The sequence below is a fragment of the Xyrauchen texanus genome, chromosome 25 (genome assembly GCF_025860055.1).
Source record: "Xyrauchen texanus isolate HMW12.3.18 chromosome 25, RBS_HiC_50CHRs, whole genome shotgun sequence".
Lineage (NCBI taxonomy): Eukaryota > Metazoa > Chordata > Actinopteri > Cypriniformes > Catostomidae > Xyrauchen > Xyrauchen texanus.
The window spans coordinates 6,028,410-6,054,336 of record NC_068300.1 but is presented as its reverse complement, the minus strand read 5'-3'; the positions used below and the strand labels follow the sequence as shown (position 1 = coordinate 6,054,336).

Genomic DNA, 25,927 nt, shown 5'->3' with positions numbered 1-25,927 from the left:
TTTAACAATCGGGAGTCATGTAAACATGACATCACGTGCGTCTTTTCTGGTCAGTCGTCATGGAAACATGAAGCCCTGGCGTTTGGACCAGAGTAAAACAAACATATTATTGTATACCACCAGTATGTGTGAAACACTCACTGTGGCTTTTTAAATGAATTGTTATTCATTCCTAGATTTATATCTGTTATTTTTCAGTTGTGGCTGACTAGACAAACTAGACAATAAAAGAAAGTTGAATGTTTTTCTTTTGCTGTATTTATTCATTCCTCACACACAGAGGATTTAACCTGAACCAGGCTTAACTCCCGAAATCCTAGCATTACTCTCTCTCTCTGTGCGCGTGTGTGTGTGTGTGTGGCCTGCCAGTGAGCAATGGACATAGGACAGTTCTTTAAAAGAAAAAGACAGATTCAGGTGAGAGACAGTCCATAATAACCTCTGTCTTGTTTTTTTTTTTTTTGTTCTTCTGAAAAGTGTTAAGCTAAAGTAACAGATAATGCAAACCAGCTATTGTTGTATCGAATTACTTATCTAGGCAATGGTCCCCTGCTTTTATTTATTTTATTTATTTCCAACCCTCAATGGAGAATACAGCTTCTCTTGTGAAAGGAATTTGTGATTTAAAAAAGTTTCTAAGCCCAATAATAATAATAATAATAATAATAATAATAATAAAGACATTTAAAATGGCAGGCCTCTGTGTGCCTTTTGATCATATCCTTAGAATCTGTAAATGGTCTCCATAACATTTTTGTGACATGACAAACTGACCTCAACTCTCCTGCCTACAATATATTTGTGTATGATTGTCAGTGCCAAGGGAAAGAGAGGGAGATGGAGAAGGAGAAAGGGAAAGAGAGCATGCAGGAAGAACCAGGTGAGGAAACAACAACAATAAATTGACATATAGTGAATAGTGGCAAGCAAAACAGTAACCACTCATACTCCTATACTAACTTATTGCCATTAAGTAGCTTATATTACATTTACTTTTTGTAACATTATTTTACACCACATTTTTTCATAATAAAGGAGGAGGAAAACAACAGGGAGAGTCCATAAGGGTTGAGAGGGAATTGACTAGTGAAAGAAATGAAGAGACAGAGGGAGTGCAACATAGAGACCACCAAGCCAAAGCAGCAGAGACAGAAGAGAGCTGTTCAGACTTAGGGGATAAGGACACTGGTCCTAAACAGTTAAAGCTGTCTCAATACCCTCATACTCAGTTTGGCACACAAAAAAGAGCCTTTCAAGAACCATTTTTTGTAAATAATTTACAGAAGATGAATTACATTTTGTTGTCCAAGTACCTGTTACTTTGTTCAATGACAGTAAAGTTGAATCTAATCTAACCAATCTGATGACTGTTGATACAAAAGGAGGCACATGGCGTTAACGGTCAGGAAAACCAGCTGAGTGAAGAAGGTTTTGTGTTTGTTACAGGGGGCTTTCTGTGTGAACTCTCACAATTAAGCTGGTGCTCTGAAAAGGTATAAAAAAAAAAAAAAAGAAAAAAAAAAACTGGATTTTGGAGTTAGTTGAACCAATGTTAAAATTATAGTTATTTTTCAATAGACATATTTTTTATTTTTGTGTGAAAAGAGGGTGGGTGGTGGCAGTGGGGCTCATTGGGTGCTCAGCACCCCTAAAGCTCTGACCCTAGAATCGCCCCTGCTTTACGAAGAGCTTGAACTAGTAGCTCTGACTGGGTGACCCCGAGGCGTGTACAGCGCGCAAGTTAATTACAACAGTGTGAGCATCATGACACAGATCGCACGTAAAATGTAAACCTGCAGAACTTGCAAATACCAAATTTGAGCACAAAAAATATGATTGTGCATGCAAATTAACAACTCGCGAGCAGAAGTAACAAAACCGCGAGTCCCACACATGCGCAGATGAAATCTTTACGCACACAAGTCGGTTTTGACACTCAGGGGCGGGGCCCAATCCTTTCTGTTAACAAATGCTATTCTGCTGATCAAATCCTGTATTGATTGGCTGCATCTCGTCGAGTCTCTCGTGATTGGACAGAAAGCGGGACGATTGGGAATCAGATGATTCTTGTAGCTGTAAGATGTTTTGTGCGTGTATGTATATATGTACGTATGTATGTATGTGTATATATTTATATGGTTATATGTATATAACCATAACCTCTTTACTGTCTGCCATCATCCAATTCCCAATCTTCCCAGTTCCCTCCTTTGGAAAAATAACACCCATTATATTAGGAAATCACAGTTAGGGAAAGAGTATGATAAGGGTGGTATCAACGCCTTGGACTTTGAATCAATGTATGGGGCATTTAAGGGTAAATGGTTGAAATCATACTTACTCTATGTGATAGATTTCTATTTAATAAAATAGGTGGGCCTGAATTTCTTTTAAAATGTGATTGATGTATCTAAGATTTCTATTAAATTATCAAACTTCCACAAACAACTTCTCCAATACTGTAAAATTATATTTACACACAACTTTCCCCCCCATGGATCCACCCTATGGAATAACAGGGTCATTACAATTAATAAGAAATCATTGTTTAAAAGTGATTGGTAAGAGTGTAATGTTTTTGACTGAAGCTCCTTGATTTCACCACTAGATGGCGTAATTTCAACTCAGATTACTACCTTGTTAATTAGTTGCAATGCTCTCACATGTGTTGAATCACTCCTAATGATAGACCCTATTTAAGGCCTCATTGCCCTTTTGTTTTTGTTCAGTGCTGATGTTTTCCTAAGCTTTGCCATTCCTAAGGAGGTTTCGGAGGTTTCTGTTTTGTTCTTGGATAATCAGTTTCTGTTAATTGTTTGTGGATTGTGGACGTCTGGATTTATTCTTTGCATTGCCTCTCAAGGAGAGATGTTTGAGCCACCCTGTGGCACGTTAACCTAAAGTGCTGCCCAAGACTGTAGTTGATATTTTAGTTTTTTCCTCTGAAATAAAGAGCAAAGGATTAAACTCATGGAATCTCATTGTTCCTTATTCCTCTGCGTTTCCCCAGTGGTGGAGCGGTCTGCCTCTCAGACACACACTCTACAGACTCTGGTTCGAGCCCCAGCTGTCTCACAACTATGACACCGATATTTTGTTTGTGAATGATATATTAGATGATAGTAACTTCATGGAACATATTGCCCATTTGCTCAAGTATAATCTTAACCGCACTTCTAGAGAATATAATAAAATGTGTAAATCAATACTATTATTACAGTTAATTCAAAACTCATTGATGGATGTGAGAATAAGACTTTCACCAACCTTACCAAATCTAGTAATTAATGAATGTAATAAAAATTGTATTAATTATTTGTTTAAATCTAGAATGTTTTTGGATTATTATAGAGGATTGTGTGTACAAGTTACAAATATGAATGCCTTGTCCATAGATAAACCACATTTCAAATTCATCAAATGACCCATTTCCCCTAAAGTCAGAGAGACTCACTTTAAAATAATGTATAAAATATATCCGGTTGCTGACTTTCTTAGAAAGAGGTTTTAATTGGAAGTAGATCCCTGTGTATTTTGTGAGGCAGCTGGTGAGACTCTGGAACACTTGTTCTTATGTCCTACAGGTAAAATCTTCTGGTCTGATTTAATTGGCTGTAATTTAAGATTGATGACATCCCGACATTTGACTTATCACAAATTATCTTTTATATGGATCATGTAGATTCATCCCTATCTGATTTGGTTAATATGATTGTTCTCATGTGTATATATATATATCATTGTAGTAAGTGGAGATATTCAAAGCCTTCTTTTTCATGTTTTATTTTTTTGTATATTGTATTTTCCTCAGTGAAAAAAGTAACGTCTACTAAATTTGCAAGAAAGATGTGTAGGCATACTGATATATCCAGACAATTGTTTTGATAAATATCCACTTGTATGCTACGTCTAATGGATGCTTTTATTTAAATTTTTTCTTTAGCCTTTTGCTCTCGAGACTATTAAACAATCCCCCCTTGTTGTTCCAATTGATGTATATTTCTTATTCCTCCCCCAAGAGAGTTTTGTATGTTTTTTTTTCCTTGTCAAAAAAAAAAAAAAAAAGTTCCCGCTTTCTGACTGCCCTCGTCCAACAACAGCCAATCACGTGATTCGACGAGATGCAGCCAATCAAAACAGGATTTGATCAGCAGCCAATAGCATTTGTTAACAGAAAGGATTGGGCCACGCCCCTGTGTAAAAACCGATTGTGTTCGTAAAGAATTCAGCTGCGCATGTGTGCAGAAAATAAGTTTTGTTATTTCTGCTGCGCGAGTTGTTAATTTGTGTGCACGATCATATTTTTTGTGCTTTGCAAGTTCTGCAGGTTTACATTTTACGTGCGATCTGTGTCATGATGCTCACACTGTTGAAATTCACTAGCGCGCTGTGTTTATGCGCTTGCGCTGTTTTGTCCAACATTTAACGTCATAGAACGAGATGCTGCGCTTCATTGCCGCACTGGGATGTCCCAGGACTGCACTTCAGACAAATAACTGACGATGAAACTGTGACGCATCTATTTACAGCCCTGCTACAGGTGCATTCAATTGATGTCACCAGCAGACGCTATAAATTCTAGTCAATTTCATTGACGTGTTGCGCAAATATTCACAGCTGGTCACACCTAAAGCTGTTCACAAAGCGCTAAAATCAGCTCGTTCCCTTTTTATCAGGGAACAGGGGTTACAGTCAAGTAAGTAACCCGAGACGTTTTCTGCTAGTGAATAGTCCTGGTAAACCTTGGTTACCAGTTTAATGAGCAAAATGAAAACTGTGGTAAATATTACTTCGATTACACGCATTACTTAAATATATACATTTCTGCGTTTTAAAACTAGTTGTTTTTGTAGGGTGAAAACATGAAATGCTCTTTTTGGGCAGTGGAACATATTGAGTTCTGTAACTTTTCATATTATCACAACATCGAGAAAATGAATTAATAAAACCAATCAACTTTGGCTTTTGTTTCAACAGAACATCAGCAATTTTGTATTGCTTCACAAGGATCTGGTGTGTATGTTTCTTCAATTCTAAGTTTATTTGGATAAAAGCATCTACTACATTAATAAAATCGTCTTTATATTATTTTACTGTGCTGTATTTTGAAGATTTATATATGCTAAGTAATTATTTTAAATTGTAAGAGTATTTAAATTGGTAAACAATTTACAAGCACACAAGTTTTGTCACAATGCATTGGGTTGTGCTAATCAATGTAGTAGCTCACATGTGTAGGTTGCCAAATAATTCAAATGAAATGAAATGTAGTTTTGTTTGTATTTTTTATCAGTGTTGTCAACAAAGGATGAGATGCAAGGAGCTTCCTCCAAAACCCCAAGTTTGATTGTTAACACTGACTCTTCCGATGAAGTAGACGGCCTGCATGAAGAAAACAAGAAGGCGAAAAGAAAAAAAGTTGACTCTTCATCCTTTTCCGATGAATCTGTATCTTATTCCACCTCTGATTCATCTGTTTCCTCTTCACACCACAAATCGAGGAAACATAAGGAAAAATCAGAGAAGAAAGCAAAACACAAAAAAGCAGAAGAGGTATGTTGTCATTGTCATAATGGTGTCCTAAAGTTCTGGGAAAAGTCTTAGAAAAAATGTTGTCTAGAGATACGTTATCAAAACCAATGCCATAAATAGTTTTCACATCTCAATTAACATCATAGAAAGCTAAATGAATATTCGGTGTAACCAACTTTGTTCATGTAATCCCAGACTCAATAATGATGAGATCAGGACCTAATGGGGGTCGTACCATATGTGGCTGTGAACTCTCTGTGATTGATGTTGTCACAACAGACGATAGTCTTATTGAGTTACTAATTATGCACCTTTTTAATCTCCCAGTGTTTCTACCAGAGCATGCAACACAAAGATACAGAAAGGTCCTGCAGTACCTGGAACAGGGAATCCCCAAAACGCTGGCATACCATAAGTGTGGAGTGGACCGCAAAACATTTGTAAATACTGCAGCAATAGCTGAGCTAGAGGCTTGTGATGTTGAAGCCTACAAGACCTTGCGGGAAACGTTCCATAGAGGCCAGAAACTGTCACAGTTTGCAGAACAATGCAAAGAAATGTGCATGAAGGAGCCACTTTGAAGTGTTATTGTCCAAAAAAAGACAATTGACCTTTGTCAAAAAAAAAAAAAAAGTAACTTGATTTAATACACGTGTGTCAGAGAAACATTGCTCAGTGTTCAGGTTCAGGTCTTGTGAGTGCGAAGACATTTATTTTATTTCTTGAAGTTTTATCTGTTGTTGTGTTTGGTCAGTTTTTGGTCATTTGATGTAAAAGTTTTGAATTAAAACAATGCTTTCTTTATTACAGTGTTCACATTCTGTTTGTTTTCTAGTGTGGAAATAAAATAAAAAAAAATATTGAAAGCATGTTATCAACACTTATTGCAAAAAATTCCCATGTTCTTATAATTTGTCATCTTGTAATGTGGAATTACAGTTCTGTACCAGATAATCATTCATTAATGGGGTTCCCTGTTTTTTCACTTTAGAATACTGTTCCAGGTTGTAAGTAATTCCCTCATAATTATGTGGTAATTCTGTATTAATTACTCATGGGTTCCCTGTATGTTCCCTTCCCCTCAGTCATTGCCTTACATACAGGAATCATTTACCCAAATGTAATGTGAAATGTGCTGAAGTAAACACACACACTATACTGTATATAAATCATAAAGCTGCCTGAGGTAAGTGGGCTAGTCACTTATAGTGGGGATGGGGTTCCATTCCATAGTTGATTTCTGGTTACAGACCACACTCACAAAGCAATTGACCATACAGGCCAAAACTACTAAATTCACTGTAATGACTCATTTTGGGAGTGTAGTAATTCCACGAAATGCTTATTGCATTTCCATAGTAATAATAACAATAGAAGTAAGGAAGAAGAAAGGGCCACAACCTGAATAATGTAATGGCTAATTGTTATTATATTATTGTAATTAATTATAATTAATCGACTGTTCATTAGTTACTTAATAGTTATTTCTCCTGAAGCTGTATTAGTAGATAATTAAAAGTAGTTCATTATGAGGCATGAGTTATGCTTGAGTAACGAGGCAGACGAGGAAATGCGGATCCAAACGCAGCTTGAACTTTATTAGACGAACCAAAACAGGAAAACACAAAGGAACAACCCACGATGGGGAAATTAAACATAAAATAGTAAACTACACACGACGTGAGCAAACAGGGGACTCGAGGAGGAAACACACACCGGGTTGACATCAAACAACGATCGACGGAGACTGAACAAAGACACAGGGTATAAATACATAAACAAGGGGGAAAGGTATGGGGCCAATGAACGAACAGAACTCAAACAAGATAATAAGGTGATTAACAGAAGCAAACGGCAAACTAATGAGGGCAGGTGAAAACAATGACAGGGAACGCGAACGCTAACAGAGGACTATGGAGTTACATAAGGGACTAAAGTGAAAACTAAGAAGTGCAAAAGTTACAAGATGGAAAACAAGAGGGCAACAGTGAAACAAGACAGGGTAACCGTTACAGCATGACTGAATTAAATAGTTATTGATTAGCTAATTGTTACTTAACACAACTATAAAATGCTATCACATACTGATTAGTTAACACATCTTCCTTAGTAGTGTTAATGAAGAATTACCTATTAGTTCTGCAGTAATTCCTTATTAGTTATGCATTAATTAAGATACAGTATTCTAAAGTGTTACCGATATTTCTTACTTTGAAGAACTGTTAAGATGAATCTGAATCATTACATTTATGGCTGTACAAAAAATAAAGGTTGAAGACTCCTTGAATAGACACACAGTGACATGAGATATGGATTAAATATGGAAAATCTGTATTGTTGGCAAACTGACAAATGACCTTTAAAACACACCTGTGTTAATACAGACACACAAAACAGCCAATAGGAATGAATCTAAAGAAGATAGGGGCGGAGCTATGAAATCACTGCAGCTCAGTGAAAGTGAAAATGATTTAAACAGGAAGACTTTAAACGTTTTCTCTCTTTAAAAAGACAGAATATTTATTCATATATATTCAATATACGTGGCAAAATTAAGAGTTCACAACTGATACTCACTCACAGGTAAGTGATCATAGTAGAAATATAAGAGAAATTTCCCTGATCAGGTTTATAATGTTTGTGGTCTGATTCAGAGGAGTTTGTGTCACACTGGAATGAAGTTACACAAAACCAGATTTAACCACGAGTAAATAACATGAACTACTTTACTGAATTGTTATCAGAATGTTATTAAAAGTACATAATTTAATCGGTTATTAAGCAAAGTTTAATGTGTCTGTCATGTTGTCGGATAACTTGAAGGTGTCAGAAACAGGAAGTAGTTGAACTGCAGACAGAATGAATGATTTGTCACCTTTTACTGTTTAGGAAGACTATTGAAGGAAACTAACAGAATACTGCACACTAAGTACTGAAATCAGCTTTAAACTTCAACATTTAGTACTTTGGATTACAGACACTCAGAAGTGAACTGAATGTCCTCTTGAGAAGGTCATCTTTAATATTTTACACACTTTGGTCATGTTTCATACTGTGAAATGAGATGCTGGAGTGTTGTGTCCTAAACAGGATTAAAGAGAGGAAGAGCAATGGCAGAACATTCAACACCACCAAAACAAAAACCAACAAGGAGAAACAGTATGACTGAACCTCCATGTAAGTCAGTGACATAGAAAAAGAAAGAATGAATTAATAAATATCATAATCAACATTAAATGATGCACCTCTCTTCTTAGTTCTTTCTTGGAGACATTTTTCTTTCTTGACAATAACATTCTTCATATGCTATATAATCATTTTAAAATAATTTAATAAAAATGGTAAAATTCAGAAATGTTGATATGTTTTCACTCTGTATTTCCAGTCGTGTCGTCCTCCAGTAGTGCACTAAAGGAGGAGCTTCAGTGTTCAATCTGTCTGAATGTGTTCACTGATCCGGTCACAACTCCATGTGGACACAACTTCTGCAAGACCTGCCTGAATGAATGCTGGAAAAACACTCAGAACTGCAGCTGTCCGTTATGTAAAGAAACATTCAGCAAAAGACCCGATCTGAAGATTAATACAACACTCAGAGAGAACACTTTAAGGAAAAGCAAAAATTGAATCTGGGTAAATCTGAAGTTCTCTGTGACATCTGTGATGAAAGAAAGCAGAAAGCCATGAAGTCTTGTCTGACGTGTCAAAGCTGTTACTGTGAAACTCACCTGGAGCCTCATCGGAGAGTCCCACGTCTAAAGAAACACAAACTGATGAACGCTGTGGAGAACCTGGAGGATTATATATGCCAGAAACACGAGAGACCTCTGGAGCTGTTCTGCAGAGATGATCAGATGTGTGTGTGTTTGTCCTGCACTGAAGGAGACCACAAGACTCACAACACTGTTCCTATAGAGGAGGTTAGTGGAGAGAAGAAGGCAAGAGTTACTGATATTCAATCAATACTTATTTTGGAGATGGAAAAGCTGTTGAGTGATGAAATGTGTCTGTGTTGTTCTTTGTCTGTAGAATCAGCTGGTAAAGACACAGACAGACGTGCTGCAGATGATCCAGGACAGAATGAAGAAGATTCAAGACATCCAACACTCTGTAGAGATGAGAAATGTGAGTCAAATGTAGGTTCAATCTTTATAAATAAAGATGCTGAATTAAATCCATTTAAACTGCGACTTGATCTCATCAGAGAAACACAGAAGAAGAGAAGTAATCCAGTGTTGAGATGTTCACAGCTCTGATCCGCTCCATTGAGAGATGTCAGACTGAAGTTGTTGAGATGTTGGAGGAGAAGCAGAAAGCAGCAGAGAAACAGGCTGAAGATCTCATTAAAGAGCTGGAGCAGGAGATCACTGAGCTAAAGAGGAGAAACTCTGAGCTGGAGCAGATCTCACACACTGAAGATCATCTTGATCTCCTACAGGTCAGTGTCCATCTCTATCATCAATGAGAATGATTAGAAAACACTCCTCATGCTGATGGATTTCTCCTCTCTCCTGCTGTAGATTTACTCGTCCTTGTACAGGCCTAAAAACACTAAGAACTGGACTGAGATCAGTCTTGACACTCACTTGAGTGTGGACACTCTGAATACAGCTCTGACTCGACTCAAGAACACTCTAGATGAGACTCTAGATCAAAAACATGGTCAAAATGGTAAGTGAATATCAAATGCATTGTAGTTTTATTTTATTTTCTATAAAAAGCTGATGATGTTTTCTTGTGATTTGTGTTGACAGTATTGAGGAGGATGCAGCAGTATGCAGGTACAGTGTGTGATCTTCACTGTTCTCTCATATACACTTACAATACTTTACATTTATATACTGACAGCTGACTTACTGCACTACACTTTCATTATATTCTGTATTTAATATCACATATATCAACATGTTTGTATTCTGAAGTGACTGATATTCTCTGATCTCTCTCAGTGGATGTGACTCTGGATCCTGATACAGCTCATCCTAATCTCATCCTGTCTGATGATGGGAAACAAGTGACACATGGAGACATTTGGCAAAAACTTCCAGATAAAGCAGAGAGATTTGAACTATATGCAAATGTTCTGGGAAAGAAGGGATTCAGCTCAGGCAGATTTTATTTTGAGGTGCAGGTGAAGGGAAAGACTGACTGGACTTTAGGAGTGGTCAGAGAATCCATTAACAGGAAGGGAGAGATCGCACCGACTCCACTGAATGGATTCTGGACTGTGAGGTTGAAGAATGAGAATGAATATGAAGCCTGTGATTATCCTATTGTCTCTCTGTGTTTGAGAGTGAAGCCACAGAAGGTTGGTGTGTTTGTGGATTATGAGGAGGGTCTGGTCTCTTTTTATGATGTGGAGTCCAGCTCTCATATCTACTCTTTCACTGGTCAGTCTTTCACTCAAACACTCTTTCCATTCTTCGGCCCATTTCCTAATGATAAAGGTAAAAACTCAAATCCACTGATTATAACACCCATCAGTTATACTGAATTAATTTACACCCCAAAAATATGAAAAACTACATGAACAAATTTTTATTTTGGAAGAAAATATGAGTTGTTCTTGCTAGTGAGATCTGGGTTGTTGCTAGGCAGTTGCTATGGTGTTCTGTGTACTTTAAGTCATTTTTATTTGTATATCAATTTTCACAACACACATCGTTTCAAAACAGCTTTACAGGAAATCATGCATAAAAAAACTAATATCTATTGTAAAATAATAAGGGCTCTCAACAAATTCTTCTCTTGTCAGTATAGTGTACTTGGCTGTTACAAGACACAGTTGATGTGTTGCAAGCTGTTTCCTGTTTTGAAGGGTGGTAAACTGCAATCTATAGAAATGTGTTTTCTTTATCTATACTCTCTGTCCTAAGAACTAACGTATTTCATATCAAACATGTATGTCATGTCCAGATAAGGTAAAGAATGTTTCTATTGGTTAGTCCAGTGGAATGTTGTTTTGCTGGACCATATAATGAAGTGCTGTACGAATAAACGTTGAAGAAGAATTTGATAGCATTGGGTGTCTGTGTCATTTCTTTCTTCCCTCAGCTGAGCCATATCGAGACGGGGATTGCAGATCAAGAAAATAAATTAAATACATTGGATGACAAAATTATCTAACAGTTTGGGGGCTCGTCCGGGATCTCTCCAGACAGGTAAGACTGATTTAATTATCAGGTATTAACCTGTCTGATGAGAGATTGAATAAAACATAGTTTAATTTGGCTCGATATTAACTCCGTTAATAACTCTGCTAGGGGGCCCCTTCTCAGGGATGATTTTGCCCTATTATAAATAGGTCAAACCCTTCAGGAAGGTCTTTGTATTAATTGAGAAAACATGTTTGTGCGTGTGGATTTACAGTACTGTGCAGAACTTTTAGACACTTCAGTAAATTAATGTAGAGTAAACAATGTTGTCCATCTTGATCGTTTTTGACCGTGCCGCCCCTTCAGCTATGGCGCTGCCCGAGGCAACCACCTAATTCTCCTGTGACTAGTAACAGCCTTGTATGTAAGCATGTAAGCATCAAAAGGTTCAGCGCTCCTTCTGCTGACATGAGACATTTGGGACAGTTTAGTTCTCTGTTCAGTTAAATTTGTATTTAAGGTTTTTTGTCTGATGTCACTAATGTAACTGTAATAAGGTTTTGATAATTTAAGCACCAGGGGCCGGTTGCACCAGCTATACGTAGATTACAACTTAGCCTAGTTGTGACGTAAATGGGCACTTAGTCACAATTTATGCACTACTAAATATTTGAGTATTGCACCATTAAACTTGGGTAGGACATATCTCTACATATAAACTAAATAACGATTAACGATTGGAATAAAAAAGCAGACCGATATTTTATGGCATCAATGAGCTGACGTGACATCAGCCCTTTCGACATACAGTATGATGTTGATATTTACACTCGTTTACATTTACGAGAGAGAAAAATAAAACTTACTTTTATGCTTGAAGCAGATCTAATGGTGCAGTTTTCAGGGTGTGTCGCCCGGTGTCAAGTGTCAACACATTCAAAATATATATATGATATTAAAATGAACAAATGTCTATTTTTCCAGCCTGTTGTATTAGTATTTATTTATCACCTCTTATTTATTTCGGATACAGTTCCTATATATTGTTATTTACACAGGGCAAATATACTATTTATCTAAATCTACTTTTATTACGCTTCGTATTTTAATGGGGATCAAATTAATGACAGCTGACAGTTGCATGAGCAAACAAGGTTTAAACATCAACTGTAAAAAATAAATAAATAAAACTGAAACGGATGGCTTTTTAACACATCTGTGTACAAATTTGAAGGCTGTTCATTGGATAAATACAGGTAAACATCATATTATGTGACTACTTTACGAAGAGCTTACGAACTACTTGTTAAGTCTTGTGTTAAGAACAGTTGGTGCAACCAAATTAAGCACCGACTTAGTTACAAACTAACTAGCAGTTACTAATCCCTTAGTGTGAACTTTACGTCTCAAATTAACTGAGACCTTATGCACAGTTGGTGCAAACCTACCCAGACGCACACATACTGAATATACAGGTGAAACTCGAAAAATTTGAATATCGTGCAAAAGTTCATTAATTTCAGTAATTCAACTTAAAAGGTGAAACTAATATATTATATAGACTCATTACAAGCAAAGTAAGATATTTCAAGCCTTTATTTGATATAATTTTGATGACTTACAGCTTATGAAAACCCCAAATTCAGAATCTCAGAAAATTTGAATATTGTGAAAAGGTTCAGTATTGTAGGCTCAAAGTGTCACACTCTAATCAGCTAAACACCTGCAAAGGGTTCCTGAGCCTTTAAATGGTCTCTCAGTCTGGTTCAGTTGAATTCACAATCATGGGGAAGACTGCTGACCTGACAGTTGTGCAGAAAACCATCATTGACACCCTCCACAAGGAGGGAAAGCCTCAAAAGGTAATTGCAAAAGAAGTTGGATGTTCTCAAAGTGCTGTATCAAAGCACATTAATAGAAAGTTAAGTTGAAGGGAAAAGTGTGGAAGAAAAAGGTGCACAAGCAGCAGGGATGACCGTAGCCTGGAGAGGATTGTCAGGAAAAGGCCATTCAAATGTGTGGGGGAGCTTCACAAGGAGTGGACTGAGGCTGGAGTTACTGCATCAAGAGCCACCACACACAGACGGGTCCTGGACATGGGCTTCAAATGTCAAACATCTTACCTGGGCTAAAGAAGTCCTCTTTTCTGATGAGAGCAAATTTTACATCTCATTTGGAAACCAAGGTCCCAGAGTCTGGAGGAAGAATGGAGAGGCACACAATCCAAGATGCTTGAAGTCCAGTGTGAAGTTTCCACAGTCTGTGTTGGTTTGGGGAGCCATGTCATCGGCTGGTGTTGGTCCACTGTGTTTTATTAAGTCCAGAGTCAACGCAGCCGTCTACCGGGACATTTTAGAGCACTTCATGCTTCCTTCAGCAGACAAGCTTTATGGAGATGCTGACTTCATTTTCAAGCAGGACTTGGCACCTGCCCACACTGCCAAAAGTACCAAAACCTGGTTCAATGACCATGGTATTACTGTGCTTGATTGGCCAGCAAACTCGCATGACCTGAGCCCCATAGAGAATCTATGGGGCATTGCCAAGAGAAAGATGAGAGACATGAGACCAAACAATGCAGAAGAGTTGAAGGCCGCTATTGAAGCATCTTGGTCTTCCATAACACCTCAGCAGTGCCACAGGCTGATAGCATCCATGCCACGCCGCATTGAGGCAGTAATTAATGCAAAAGGGGCCCAAACCAAGTACTGAGTACATATGCATGATTATACTTTTCAGAGGGCCGACATTTCTGTATTTAAAATCCTTTTTTATTGATTTCATGTAATATTCTAATTTTCTGAGATTCTGAATTTGGGGTTTTCATAAGCTGTAAGCCATAATCATCAAAATTATATCAAATAAAGGCTTGAAATATCTTACTTTGCTTGTAATGAGTCTATATAATATATTAGTTTCACCTTTTAAGTTGAATTACTGAAATTAATGAACTTTTGCACGATATTCTAATTTTTCGAGTTTCACCTGTAATGAAAAGATCGTGAATACGTTTTTTAGAACTTTTATCCCGCAGTCCAGTAGGTGGCGGTAAAGCATCAAGAGCTGGTTTGCAAACCGCCAATGAGTCCGAAGAAGAAGAAGAACTTATTTCGGTGTGGCGGGAATGCACCTTTCGTTTGTTTGCCGACAAGATAAGTTTGTTAAACCGCCATAAAACACCAAAAAAAAAAAAGAAGAGGAACTTATTTCGGTACGTGCTCAATCTTTTATATTTTTCGATGTGTCTTTTTCTCTCTTTAACACGGGTAGGATGGCGTTATCAACTTTTTGACAATATATATTGTGTGTGTGCGTTTGTCTGTCTTTCTGTCTCTCTCTCGCTCGCTCTCTCTCTCTATCGAGAAATAATGAAAAAGCAACTAATGACGGATAAAAAGAACCATGACGGAACCTTTACAACTTTTTGACAATATATATATATATATATATATATATATATATATATGTGTGTGTGTGTGTGTGTGTGCGTGTGCGTGTGTCTCTCTTTCTCTGGAGAAATAATGAAAAAGTAACTAATGACGGATAAAAATAACCATGACGGAACCTTTACAACTCATATCCATCCGAGTGACAGAACATTTGTTTTTGGAGCACAAACTCTGACTGGCGACGCTCAAAAATGCTCGAAAATTTGTAATGGTCGACAATTATTTCTTTACAGGAATATAATTTTAAGCGGTATATGGATGAACTTAATCCTGGAATAGCGAACAAACATAGTGACCAATAAACCAAATGTAATTTTGACTGATGGTTTTTCAAACCTAACATGCTTCAAGATGACATAACTATGTTGCTTGAGAAAGCCAACATATTGTTATGTTACATAATTAATACTATTTTTGTATTTTTCTGAGACTAAAATTTCAACAGCCTTACCTCCAAGAGAAGCTTACAAACTACTAGTTAAATCTTGTCTTAAGAACAGGTGGTGCAACTAATATATATTATTTATTTTTATTATAAATTGTCCTCCCTGCTCAGGAGGGGTGACGTAAATCACAAAAAAGAAACTGAAAAAGAACTCTTAAGAGAGAAGAGCGCTTGTGAAATGATGTTATAACAGAGACTGCTGTGGGGAGTGTGGGTGCCCTCAAGCACCCTCAGAGCTGTAACTAGTTTGCCACATCCCTCAGAGATGAAGGTCAGCTTCACCTGCAGGGCCTCTAGCTTGTCATCTGTATCAAGCAGTTCAAGGATGTTTCTAACTGCCTGAGCGGAGGAATTCTCAGCCATAAAAAAAACTCCTTGTAGAGCTGGACATGGTCAGCATGGTACTGAACTGATTCGAACCAGCTATTCCATCTTGTATTTCCTGGCTCAGGAGGTACCTTGTTCTTCACAGCCTCTTTCATTGTCAAAAAGCACATCTCCTCTTTCTTACAGGTTTTTTGAAGAAAGCAGATTTCACCCACATCACTAAAGCTGTAACCTCGCTGAAGTATTTGTAGTGTTGCCAGGTCTCTCCCACCAAATTGATGACATGACACAAGCAGGTTGCATGCACACTGTTAGGCATTAGACCCTTCAATACATCTTTGTAGGCTTTAAGACAATATGATGCATTGTCAGTTACCACAGCCAGAATGTCATTTAAGTTCATCTGACTGTTGTGGAGAGACTGCAGCACTGCCTGAGAAAATGATGAATAGTTGCAGCTCTCCATGAAGATCACATCAGTTAGAAAGTATTTTCCTTCATTACCTGTTGAATTAAATAAAAAACAAATTGGAAAAATACTTAATACTTCTTCCAAATAGACTAATGTGCCTTAGGTGTTAATATTAGAAATGTACATGAATTACGAGCAACAGTGAGCTAAATCAAAGTTATAGAATACCTAGCATTGTTAAACCTACAATCGATTTACTACAATAAAAGCCAATGCTAATTTAATAAACACTCACCTATTACAATGTTGAGGACACTCCGATCTCGGTTGTCTGAAGTTTCATCGACAACAACGACGATTTTCTTTCCACGGATCTCTTGCATGACTTTTTGCATGTGTTGTTCAAAGACAGCGGCAGGTGAATCTGTCTCAGGCTACTTTCATTTTCTGGTAGTCGCCTCCCTGTTTGCAATGCTTCAAAAGAAAGGGACGCATCTTCCTCATTTTCTCAAGCGGTATGTCCGTCTCTGCACACATTGCAACAAAATCCTTGAGATGGACTCTCGATTTTAGATGGTCATTGCAGGTATCTTTACGAGTCCAGTCAATAGTGTGTTGGCAAAACTTACAGAAAAGCTGTTGGCCAGACTCATAGTAGTCATTGGGATATTGTTCCGCCCGGTACTTGGCAGTTAATTGTGTGTTTCTTAATTTTTTAGATGCAGTTGTTTTACCGGAGGCAAGTCGTTTAGACATGTTTCTTATCAATGATGGCAGTTCACGTGTGAACGTGAATATTCGAGACATGGTTAATGTATTAAGGCACCTTTCTCCTTATCATTAAATGCATGCAGGACTTAAACATTTTAAAGTCCTTTATACTGTTGCACGAATTCTGTTGCTAATATGAATTTAAACCATCAGCTTTGTACACAGCCAGGGTAAACTGCACCTTATCTTTGTGTTTGGAAGCGTTTTGTGAATCAGATGCTGTTTTCTGTAGTCCTTCAAATAAACGCACTGCACCTGTGAGACGCAGATTCCCTGAGCTTGTCCCATCAGTCACTTGCTCGCGCTGCTGTTGTCCAACACTCATTTGGCCGAACAAATGTTATTTCATATAAGGCTGACATTTATGTGAATTTATAAAAGAGACCCCTGGGCAACGGCCCAATCGGCCCGGTGGTTAATCCGTACCTGCCAGTTGTCATTTTCTGCAAATAAATGCTCTAAATGACAATATTTTTATTTTGAATTTGGGAGAAATGTTATCAGTAATTTATAGAATAAAACAGACATTTTCATTACTGAAACAAATACCTATAAATGGTAAATCCAGAGAAACTGATAATTTTTGCTGTGATCTCTTTAATTTTTAACTGTATGATATCCTTAAAGATGCTGGATATCTCAGCTGAAGAAAGAGGTGATGTCACTGAAGACAAAACTAATGGAGAGAGACGACAGGTTACAGGTTAAACATTCATTTCATCCTTAAAGTTGAGATTGTAATTTTTAAATGATGTGATGAATGGTACAGATGTGATTGTGTTGTGTTTGTCAGGAGCTGGAAAAGGTTTCCTGTCAATCTTCAGTGTGTGTGACTGATGGGACCTCCACAGAATGTCAGGATTCAGTGTGGAGCGGCAGAGATCAGTCCACACCACAGCGACTGCTGGACAAACTCTCTGAACAGAGATCCAGAGACACACAGGACTCACAGCTCACTTTACTCTGTTCTACTGACGGTAATCAGGGTGATCAAACCTCCACAGAGTCTCTGACTTCTGTCTGTAACACTGGAGAACATCAGATGCTGCAGATACCAGTGAAGACTGAAGTGAAGCTGGAGGAGATAAATGAAGAAAACACAGCAGATGAACAACAGAGAGAAGAAGATGATGATGATGATGATCAAACCTCCTCAGAGTCTCTGGCTTCTGTCTGTAAAGTTGAGGAACAGCAGATACCTGTGAAGATTGAAGTGAAGCTGGAGGAGATAAAATACGAAAACACAGCAGAGGAACAACAAAGAGAAGGAGATAATGATGATCAAACCTCCACAGAGTCTCTGACTTCTCTCTGTAATGCTGGAAAACAGCAGATGCTGCAGATACCATTGAAGATGAAGATGTGTTCAGTGAAGCTGCTGGACTGCAGGAACCTGATGAAGATGAGAGGAGAATCCACAGCAGTGAAACAACAGAGCGATGATGATGATTTTATTCCTTTTGGTATGTTTCTTATTATATTGTGTGATCTAGTTGCATTCAGATTTCAAAGGGAAAGTTTCTGATTTCAGGATGGAATACATCAGTCATTAATCAGTTTAGTACAGCATAATAAAAAAGTGCAGAAACATAACAAAAAGAAAATGCTAAAAACTGTCGCACCATGTCTTTTATTTAAGGGGGCCCAAGCACCAAAGGTGCTCTAATCCTAATGTTTTTGTACTGATTTTTTCTTATTCTTTTTTCTGCCTTAAAACTGTTTTTTCAGCAAACTAAGTCCTAGATACAACAAACTTATGGGGCTTTTCCACTGCCCAGTACAACTCGACTCTGCTCGCTTTTGGGGGGTTTTCCACTGTGGATAGTACCTGGTACCGGATTCTTTTTTTAGTACCACCTCGGTCGAGGTTCCAAGCGAGCCGTGCCGATACTACATGTGATGTCAAAACCCTGCAGATCACTGATTGGTCAGAGAGAATCGTCACTACAAGTGTCACTGGATTTGCTACACGGGACATCAACCCGCTAGTTTTAAAGTTGGCTACAGCGATAGCAGTATCATTTGTTCACTCGACTTTCAAATTGTAAAAAGAAATGGCTGTGCGCAAAACCATGTTGTGTTCAATAAACGAGGTGCAGACATTCCTCTCATTAGCGACAAACGAAACCATGCAAAATGGAAAAAGTCTTTCAGGAAGTGTCTCAGCTGTTGGCCACACACGGCTACCACCAGACCTACCAACAGTTAGGGAAAAGTAAAAATTAAAAAAAAATCATAAATGTGACTACAGAACCATCAAGGAAAAGTGGAAGTGGTTCGACCACATTGACACTATCTAGCGAGGAATGGGAGGAAGAGTACCTTGGACTCCTTGTTGGAGTCCATGATGGATGGCACATTAACTCTATATTCTGCTTGAAAGCTTCACTTAACTGCAGTGGAAAAGCAAGCTTAAGAAAAGTAAACCGAGAGAGTGTAGAGTCAAACCATAACGTGCAGTGGAAAAGTGCCAAAAAGAAAAAGCACAGACAATCATTGTAAAAATAATCCATATGACTCCAGTGATTAATTTAATCTCTTCTAAACCAATTCAATAATTTGGGTGAGAAACTTATAAATATTTTTTAAATAATTTTCCTCAAAATACTACAAGCAGTACCCCATAATGACAACGTGAATGAAGTTTGTTTGAAATCTTTGAAAAAAAAACATCCCATGTACATAAGTATTCACAGCCTTTGCTCGATACTTTGTTGAAGCACCTTTGGCAGCAATTACAGCCTCAAGTCTTTTTGTGTATGATGCTACAAGCTTGGCACACCTATTTTTGGGCAGTTTCTCCCATTCTTCTTTGCAGGACCTTTCATCAGGTTGGATGGGGAGCGTCGGTGCACAGCCATTTTCAGATCTCTCCAGAGATCAATCGGGTTCAAATCTGGGCTCTAGCTGGGCCACTCAAGGACATTCACAGAGTTGTCCCGTAGCCACTCCTTTGTTATCTTGGCTCTGTGCTTAGGTTCATCGTCCAACAGGACAACCACCCTTCGCCCCAGTCTTGCCATTCAGGCCAAAGAGTTCAATCTTTGTTTCATCAGACCAGAGAATTTTTTTTCTCGTGGTCTGAGAGTCCTTCAGGTGCCTTTTGGCAAATTCCAGACAGGCTGTCATGTGCCTTTTACTGAGGAGTGGCTTCTGTCTGGCCACTCTACCATACAGGCCTCATTGGCGGAGTGCTTCAGAGATGGTTGTTCTTCTAGAAGTTTCTCCACATAGAAATGCTGGAGCTCTGTCAGAGTGACCATCGGGTTCTTGGTCACCTCCCTGACTAAGGCCCTTCTCCCCCAATCGCTCAGTTTGGCCGGACAGCCAGCTCTAGGAAGAGTCCTGGTGGTTCCAAACTTCCATTTTCTTCCATTTCCACAATCCTGTCTCAGAGGTCATCAGACAATTCCTTTGACTCCATGGCTCGGTTTGTGCTCTGACATGCACTGTTAACTGTGGGACCTTATATAGACAGGTGTGTGCCTTTCCAAATCATGTCCAATCAACTGCACCTGAGCTAAATTTTGAGTGTCATGGCAAAGATTTGGAATACTTGTGTACATGTGATTTTTTTTTAATTTTTTTTAAAGCACATAACTGTTAATTAGAAGGTTTCTGGTTTAATCCCCACAGCCACCACCATTGTGTCCTTGAGCAAGGCACTTAACTCCAGGTTGCTCCGGGGGGGATTGTCCCTGTAATAAGTGCACTAAGTCACTTTGGAGTGTCTGCCAAATGCATAAATGTAAATGATTGGCCACACTGTGTGCAGGTGCCCTTTATAGCTGGGGGAAAAATAATCAATGTTATTCAGCTTTGGGGCAACATAGGTTAATAGCAAATATTTACTGCTAATAAAATACTAGACAGATAACTAATAACAAAGCATGTAATCTACAGTTTTGATGTGCATGGCATGTAAAACTTAAACGCATGTATTGAGACAAATATTATACAAATTATACTTCGTCTAATTCATGGAATAGAAAATTGCAATTGTTATTAAAAATATTTTACAATATTTAATTTGCTGCTTTCATGAAGAATAATTCTGTTCACGTTTTCTTTCATTTTTATTGCCAGGAGAATATAACATACGATACAATAACATCCATTTATTCACATTTGATAATCCTGTTTGAAAATAGAAAATTTGGGCTAGTCCATCGGCACATTTCAAGAAATCAAAGGTTTCGAGTCTTGACAGGTTTTGGTTTTTACAGCCAGTGTAGGAGGTAATGCGCTAAAAGTAACATGTGTCACGTAATCAGATTACTTTTTCAAATAACACAATATTTTTTATTTTAGACCATAATATCTGAGTTGCATTTAAAAAAAAATATTACACGTTGCTTTTGTACACCTCTACTGTTCCTGTGTTGTGAGAAATCAGGAGTACAAATGTGCAAAAAAAACAGTAAACACATTTAGGCGGAGGGATTATAAGACTAGTCTTCCACTGTCCACAACATGATACACAGGGTGAAATACTCGCTCAGTTCATTGATTATGCTGCCGACCTGCTCTGTGAGACACCTCCCTGTAAGTAGGAGAATAGGATGAGAAAAGCTGACTCTGGATTAGTGGCTCAGAGCAACGTTCTACATCTATGGTGTACGCAGAGAAGATGTCTTAATTTCTAAAATGATACAACATTTTTGTTTTATAATAAATATGTAGTTTGATTCATGAAACAAAAAATGTTTAGGACATTTTGGTGGCAATAAAAATAATTTCATACAGGTTGTATCAACATGCGCCTTTTGAAGTTGTGGAGTCTGTACTCACGGTGGATCAACTCAAAACAAGCGTGCACTGAGAAAAATAATTTATTCATCAGACTATACTGGAAGCACTGTGTGTTTTGCGCTGTAGTTTCAACAGAGCTGGCTCATAAGAATCATTCATTTGTGTTCAACTGCATGTTGTCTTTCTGTGACTGAGGCTAATTCAATCTAAACCATAATCATGAAATGCAGTTATTGTATTAAATTAAATTGGTGTAATATATCAAAAATATTATAAAAATGTACTTTTTGCTATTAAATTAGGGTTCAGTTTAATTTCTTTTTTAACATTTGTCCCTCTTATTGTGTTTTAGACCTGATGAAGGTGAACGAGGATATTCAAGAGCTGAATGAAGTGGATGAGAAATTTCAGAAAGTTCATATTTTCAAAACTGGAGAAAATTATTTGAGTTGTTCAAAGACTGAAAAGAATTGCCCACCAAAAAAGTCTCGAAGAACTGCCAAAAATACTTTCACCTGCTCTCAGTGTGGAAAACATTTTACATATAAAATTCATCTTAAAACACACATGAGAGTTCACACAGGAGAGAGACCTTACACATGCCATCAGTGTGGAAAAAGTTTAACATCTGTAGGCCATTTTAAAGATCATCTCCACTGTCACTCTGGGGAAAGGCCATTTGAATGTGATCAGTGTGGTAAAACATTTGTTGTGGATACAAACTTAAGAAAACACCTGAAAACTCACAAAAATGAGAAGCCTTACAAGCGCTCAACCTGTGGAAAGAGTTTCTCTCAGTCACAACACCTGAAAAAACATGAGAGAATTCACACTGGAGAAAAACCTTACAAGTGCTCACACTGTGGAAAGAGTTTCACTCAGTCACAACAACTGAAAAAACATGAGAGAATTCACACTGGACAGAAACCTTACAAGTGTTCACACTGTGGAAAGAGTTTCACTTACTTAGCTAGCCTGAAAACATGAGAGAATTCACACTGGAGAGAAACCTTACAAGTGCTCACACTGTGGAAAGAGTTTCACTCAGTCACAACACCTGAAAACACATGAGAGAATTCACACTGGAGAGAAACCTTACAAGTGTTCACACTGTGGAAAGAGTTTCACTCACTTAGCTAGCCTGAAAACACATGAGAGAATTCACAATGGAGAAAAACCTTACAAGTGTTCACACTGTGGAAAGAGTTTGACTCGATCACACGGCCTGAAAAGACATGAGAGAATTCACACTGGAGAAAAACCTTACAAGTGCTCATACTGTGGAAAGAGTTTCACTCACTTAGGTAGCCTGAAAACACATGAGAGAATTCACAATGGAGAAAAACCTTACAAGTGTTCACACTGTGGAAAGAGTTTCACTCGATCACACGGCCTGAAAATACATGAGAGAATTCATACTAGAGAGAAACCCTACAAGTGCTCACACTGGAAAAACATTGATGTACTTGGCAGACGCTTTTATCCAAATTGACGTGGTGGTGGCTGTGGGAATCAAGCCATCAACCTTCTGCTTACTATTTCTGTGCTTTAGCCCACTACGCAATCACCGCTCCACAAACCCCCCATCTGCTGGCAGGTCATCCCTGTCTACCTGGATGAGGGAGGGGACAAGGGGAAGCAAACCAAAAAAAGTTTGTCTCACACTTTGAAAAAACTTACACTCAGCCACAAAACCAAAATATTTATGAGAGAATCCATACCGGAGAGAAACCATACCAATGCTCTTCATTTGGGAAGAGTTTCAGCCAATTAAGTAATCTACATAAACATGGAAAGATTTGCCTAAGTAGTAGAGGTCTGCAGGGGTCTTAAAATTAAACCTGACCCGTACCCGAGATGGGTGGTCCAAGCCTTCCCAGCCTGAATGATACCGTCAGATTTTATGCCCCGAATCCGAAATTGCTTAATATCTAATCGAGATTGTGATCTTTGAAAGATGAATTGTTCAGCTCTATTGGCAGCTAATCTTGCACACCAACAGCTCTTAGGTCACAGTATGCTGTCCTGCATCTGCAAAACCTCTTCCTCCATTTTAATGATAAGATAAATAATACAATATTTTGTTAAACTGATTATTTCAACTGTATATTGACTTGCCTGCTGTGTGTTAACATACTTCTGATGTCATTATTAAAGCCAATCATTCATAATTTGAGGTTGTGTCTAGTGTCTGAATTGACTAAAATTAGTGTTGGGCCTCATGTACTCCGATAGGAGACAAAGGCAGGACTACATACAGTACAGTCATAAATCCTGACATCAGCCTGTAGGAACACTCAAAGCCTGATAACACAAAACAAAGGGAGTCCAAACAGACTACAGATCCCATCAAGCCTTGCTCACTTTACACCTATGTATGTAATTGTGAAGGATTGAACTCTCAACTCCTGTTAGATGAAACACAACAGAACACACCCTTCATCCATGACATCATCGAGAGTAAAATACCTCAGAGATCCTTCTAAGCTTTGCTTCCAGTGACAGTATGCACCACGTGTAATTGCAGCCCTGCATCTCCCAGGTGTAGCCTCGCTGCCCAAGGAAGTAACGTATATACCTGAACTTTGGCCATACAATCTCCATCTCGCTGGACGAGCCGAGATTTCTCTGTGTTCCAACGAGCACACTGACAGTTTCATGGTATACCATGGTATGAAAATTGATGGTTTTCATATTATGTACATTTGCTTATCTATGGTATTGAGAAAAAAAATGCAACCGAACATTGAATCTCACCTGCATATGCGCATCTCCTTTCCTCCTCGACTGTCAGACTCGTCAACTTGCGCAACACACACATGCAGTGCAGAAAATGTCAGAGAGAGGCGAGGGGGTCTGACTTAAGTGAGTGTGTGTTAAAGTAGTGTTTCTCAACTGGTGGTCTATTTGGACTGGGTCGTGGACAGCAGGGAAAGAACAATGCCATGGTTCTCCCATTGAAGATATTTCGGCAGCTGCCCAAGTGATACCCTATTCATGTCTGTAGATTTAATGATAATCTCGCAATCAGCTAAAGGCTTTTCATCTGCACTTTCGCACGAGTGTAACGATCATGATCTGCTTTTCTCTCTGGCGCGTGCAACAACCGGGCTTCCTTCGATATTTCGGAGCGCAGACCTCAAAACTGATGTGACCAATTTAAATTCTAGTGAGACTTTTCTGGTTTAAAGCGTTACGGAGGAAGTCAAGTCAAATCTCTCAAACAGAAGACACCCCTGACATGCCAAACAGCACTGAGGAGAAAAATTCTATATACATCATTATACATATACATCGATTTTTCATGAGTAAAAGTAACTTATATTTTGACACAATTTTATAGTTTCATGTGAAATAAACTAAAGGTACAATCTATTAGACCTCATTTTATATCAACAGTGGCATTTTTAGTTCAAGTTTCATCTAGTATATTTAGTTATTCATAAATACCATCATTTGTTTTTATTATTACTATTATTTAATACTAGCTACACTGACCTGACCTAAGCAAACAAGGTTTAAACATCAACTGTAACAAAATAAAACTGAAACGGATGGCTTTTTAACACATCTGTGTACAAATGTGAAAGCTGTTTATCGGATAAATACAGGTAAACTTCATATTATGCGACTACGCATCACTTTACAGAGAGCTTATGACCTACTAGTTAAGTCTTAAGAACATGTGGCGCAACCAAATTAAGCACCGACTTAGTTGCAAACTATCTAGTAGTTACTAATCCCTTAGTGTGAACTTTGTTTCAAATTAAGTGAAACCTTATGCACTGTTGGTGCAACCCTACCCAGATGCACACATACTGAATATAATGAAAAGATCATGAATAAATACATATAATATCTTTTTCCTTCCTTCGACCTTTATCCCGCAGTCCAGTAGGTGGCGGTAAAGCATCAAGAGCTGGTTTGCAAACCGCCAATGACTCCGAAGAAGAAGAAGTTATTTCGGTGTGGCGGGAATGCACCTATCGTTTGTTTGCCAACAAGTTAAGTTTGTTAAACCGCCATAAAACACCAAAAGAAGAAGAGGAACTTATTTCGGTACGTGCTCAATCTTTTCTGTATATTTTTCGATGTGTTTTTTTCTCTCTTCAACACTGTAGGATCTTTGTGTGTGTGTGTGTAA

At 38.1% G+C, this 25,927-nt stretch overlaps 1 protein-coding gene and 2 pseudogenes across 1 annotated transcript in view; all 3 read left to right on the top strand.

Moving 5' to 3' along the window:
• LOC127618950 (uncharacterized) overlaps positions 1-25,927 on the top strand; it is a 435,826-nt gene that overhangs the window by 54,148 nt on the left and 355,751 nt on the right.
• LOC127618544 (zinc finger protein 493-like) overlaps positions 1-25,927 on the top strand; it is a 162,339-nt pseudogene that overhangs the window by 112,306 nt on the left and 24,106 nt on the right.
• LOC127618584 (E3 ubiquitin-protein ligase TRIM39-like) lies at positions 8,017-11,514 on the top strand (annotated as a pseudogene).